The sequence below is a fragment of the Tursiops truncatus genome, chromosome 4, assembly GCF_011762595.2.
Source record: "Tursiops truncatus isolate mTurTru1 chromosome 4, mTurTru1.mat.Y, whole genome shotgun sequence".
NCBI lineage: Eukaryota > Metazoa > Chordata > Mammalia > Artiodactyla > Delphinidae > Tursiops > Tursiops truncatus.
In genome coordinates, this window is record NC_047037.1 from 140,266,081 (window position 1) to 140,270,329 (window position 4,249).

The 4,249-nt window shown below is 48.8% G+C and overlaps 1 long non-coding RNA gene across 2 annotated transcripts; it reads right to left on the bottom strand.

Moving 5' to 3' along the window:
• Positions 1-880: 880 nt before the first annotated feature.
• Positions 881-3,671, bottom strand: LOC109547801 (uncharacterized). 2 transcript variants are annotated; one of them, XR_002173731.3, is made up of 3 exons: positions 3,572-3,671; positions 1,572-1,823; positions 881-1,266 (listed from the first exon to the last, which is right to left on the bottom strand). It is a non-coding gene; the product is annotated as an uncharacterized lncRNA (long non-coding RNA). The 2 variants fall into 2 exon arrangements; XR_002173732.3 differs by having other exon boundaries at positions 1,368-1,823.
• Between the last annotated feature and the right edge of the window lie 578 nt (positions 3,672-4,249).

Here is a 4,249-nt window from a genome sequence, read left to right on the forward strand (position 1 = left end):
CAGCCCAGGTGCCCAGGTGCACGCCCCGCCCACTGACGTCACGTCCGCAACGCGCCCCGCCCCCCGGGCCAGGTCGCAGCAAAACGACCCAAAGACCGGTGAGGACCCAGCGCCGTCTCCCCGTGTGCTCTGCGTGAGAAGGCGCCCGGGCGCCGCGGGCGGCTGTTGACCTGCGTGTGCGCGTGTGTTTAGATGATTGTAGAGTCATATGCAGTTGTAAAAAATAATGCACTCCGCCAAATGCTTCCCCAGTGCTATCACTTTGCAAAGCTTTGCCAAAAAAGAAAAAAGTAGATACTTTGATACAATCCACCGGTCTTATTCAGATTTCCCCAATGTTATTTGTCGTTGTCAGTGAGTAAGAAGTTCTATACAGTGCGATCACCGATGTAGGTTCGTGTATCTGTCACTACAGTCAGTTTATGGGACATTACTTCACGTGAGAACCCCTCCCGTGGCCCTTTGATAACAGAACTCCCAAGCCCCGTCCGCCACTAATCTTTCTTCTATTTCTAAAATTGTGTTCTTTCAAAATACATTATGTTTGCACACAGGAGTCGCATAGCGTGGGAGATTTTGGAATTGGCATTTTGCACTCAGCGTAATTCCCTGGAGATCCACCTTTCGCTTTTTTACACCGAAGTTTCCACTTTGAGAGTAACATTTTTTTTTTTCCAGTTACCCCGACAGCAAATCTAAAGTGCATTCCAAAGACAGCAGGAGTTCCCGTTCTTTCCTAGAGTAGGGCTTCTTTTCACTTGTAGAACAGACCATTTGAGAAGATGTTTTTCCACCTTTGGGAGGAAAAAAAAAATTCCCAGCCTGAACGCAACCTGCTCTTGGAAAGATATCTGGGTCAGAGGTCGGGAAGTGTAATTGCGAATTTCTACGCCTAAAAAAACACTCATCGGTGTAGACTGTGCAGTGAAGGAAGATTTATTTTTGGCCACATGAGATGAATAATGGGGGCAGGATGCGGGAGCATTCTAATGACGTCATCTGTATTTTTATGTTAGTCACGGAAGAGGAGAGGTTGATCTTAGCCAGCACACAGAAGCCTCAGACTCAGCTTCCACAGACCTTACCTTCCCCTGGGCACGTAATCGAATTTTACAGCCAGTAACGGAACCCATTCTCTCCCGGGGCTTCTCTTCCGCGGCTGCTCACACATTGGAACAGGACAGTGCTTGTTCCAGGGCCTCGGGAAGATCAGGCAGCCGCGTCCTTTTCCATATAATCTTGAAATCACAGTTGGTCTCCTTGAGACTGGAGTGGCAAATGGTTATTTCAAGCTTGTTTGTGGCAAATGTAACAAACATTTAAACTAACATTTTAAAAATAATCGGATTTAAAATATATAAAGATACCTTGAAATATATAAACATGGTCATTATTTTGGTGGGAAAAAAGCAAACTGAGTAGAAAATGAGTCATTGGTGCTGTTTGTGGCACCTTTCTCTAGACTTGCTTTCACATCCAGAGTCTCATCTACAGGAAGTTCGGCGGCATCGGTGACTAACAGTCCACACCAGTCTAGCAATAAAACACACCAGTTTCATTTCTTTAATCACCTGCTTGCTCCACTCGACACATATTTACGGAGTGTCTGCAGCAGGCTCAGCGTTGGGCTCCTGGGCCCCCAGGAGCCCCCAGCTGCAGGAGGATGGGTCCAAAGATCCAGGCCACAGCGGGGCGGACTGGCCTCCAACTTCACTAGCGTCCTCATACCGGCCACTCAGCCCACTCTGAGGGTCAGGTTTTTAATCTGTACAAGGAAAACAAAGTCCCTTGCAGGAATCGTGAAGACAGGTGGGTTCCAGACCCTGTGGGGTTATAGGAGAGTAATCGTTATTTATGTTAATGGTCATTGGTCGTTGGCGGGTAAGGTTGACATTTCCAAGTATAAAAGTAACTTCCAATGAGAAAGAGACTCATAGATATAGAGAACAAACTAGTAGTTACCAGTAGGGAGACGGGCAATATAGGGGTAGGTGGTTAAGAGGTACAAACTGTAATGTATAAAATAAGCTACAAGGATATATTGTACAACACAGGGAATGCAGCCAATATTTTAGAATAACTATAAATGGAGTATAACCTTTAAAAATTGTCAATCACTATGTTGTACACCTGTAACTTACATCAACTATACTTCAATAAAATAAAACAAATCACTGATTTAAGAAGTTATAGTTCCAATATTTTAATGGTTATTTTAGCATTGTTTATTTTACTGTGTGAGGAGATAAACCTTCATGGTTACTGCATGGCCATCTAAGAGACTCCAAAGATGGTTTACATATAGAAGATATAAGATATGAGACTAAGGAGTCGAAAGGAAATTTTTTATAGTCATTTTCTTGTGCAAATATGTAACCTAAATACATGGCAAGTAACAGCGACGAACTAGGTGAAAAGATTTAAAATCAACACAGCAAGTCACTTAAAAGGCACAAAATATACAGATGCATCATTTTTAAGCTGTAGATGTTTTAGCACTTGTAAGCTTTAAAAAAATTCCTAACATACCGTTTTATATATGAGATCAAGCATATACAATTGAATTTCAAAACTTTTAACGTTAGCTTTCAAATACAATAAATCTTATTAGACTATTACATAAGAAAATGCATACTGGATTGAATTTTGCATCTTAATGAGCTATAGCAAGTTTCTTAGTAAACAGAGAAACCTTATCTATAATTTTGTAAACATTCATATTCGCTGAAATGACTGAACCCACTCCAGTGTCAAGAATTTTTATATCACTGAAAACTTCTTTTTAAAAATTTGTTTTATTTATTTATTTTTGGCTGCGTTGGGTCCTCGTTGCTGCGCGCGGGCTTTCTCTAGTTGCGGCGAGCGGGGGCTACTCTCCGTTGCGGTGCGCGAGCTTCTCACTGCCGCGGCTTCTCTTGCTGCGGAGCACGGGCTCTAGGCGCACGGGCTTCAGCAGCTGTGGTTCGCGGGCTCTAGAGCCCCGGCTCAGTAGTTGTGGCGCCCGGGAGCGCTGGTGAGCACGGAAGGGGCAGAGAGGAGCGCGACCCCGGGGATGCTGCTGGCCCTTCTCCCTAAGAATTCCTAGGTCCGCTTCCTCCTCCCTCGGGTCCTCGGCCTGCGCATCTCATAGGCGGTCCCTCCGGCTGTGCCCGGCTGCGATGGGATGCCCCCCCTCCACGTGGCCATTTAGCACGGCGCGCTGACCCCGCGAGCCGACGAGGGGCCGGGAACTGCCTCTCCGTCCCACCGTGCTGTCAGGACGACCCTGCAGGCCAAGGACAGGCAGGTGCGAGGACTCTCAGGGGGCAGGGTCCCGGCGCCTTGACTCTGGATGAGTTTGCCGGTTCCTGAGGGCGGGGGGTGGGGGTGGGGGTCCCTGCCTCAGGATGGCGTCGGGCTCCAAGGACTGCGCATGGCAGGCACCAGGATATGGAGAAACAGTGTCGGTGGTTTATTACTTCTGGGACGTGTGTCTGCTCCGTGGGTTTAAACCTATCTTTGTCCTCCTTGGGGGTCCCCTCCTTGGGAGCAGTGCGCCCCCTCACACAGCCTTCGTAGGCGAACGGCTCACCTAGTTTCTGGAGCCAAGCTGACCGTGTTTCCGGGGTCCAGACCGAAGCCAGCGCCTTTAATGTCCTCCCGCTGGAGCGGCCCACAGGGAGGGGCCAGCGGAGCCCAGGCCACTCGGCGGCGTCCTCCCGGCCCCGCCCCTCCCCTCCCTCCCCACCCCCTCCCCGCCTCCTCCCCACCCTGCCCCTCTTTCTCCTCCCCCTTCCCTCCTCCTCCGCGCCCTTTCCCCTCCCCCTCCTGGCCCCTCTCCCCTCCCCCATCCTCCCGGCGGCTCCTCCCAGCCCTGCCCCCTTTCTGCCCGGCAGGCTCCTCCCTAGGAAGGTGGCCTCGCTCTCCTGGAGCTGCAACTCCTGCAGCAGCCTGCATGGCTGCTTTTGAGAATTCTCTGCATGATTTGAACGCTATTTGCTGAAAGAACATAACTTGTTCACTGCTGCAATTCTGCCTCCATTAATTCTGAATACATTTTATTTAACATTTTGTTAGCTTGATTTATAATTTTCACCAATTTTGACAATTAGCATGTAGATTTCAGTCTGTACCCATCCCCGGGAGAAATGTCTGCACGGTCTGATCACCAAGACACTAGCTCTTCCCTACTGACAACCTCCTGAGGGAACTCCTTTTCCCATGCCAGCCCCGGGGCCATTTGGTCATTTCCCAGCCGGGTCATTACAGC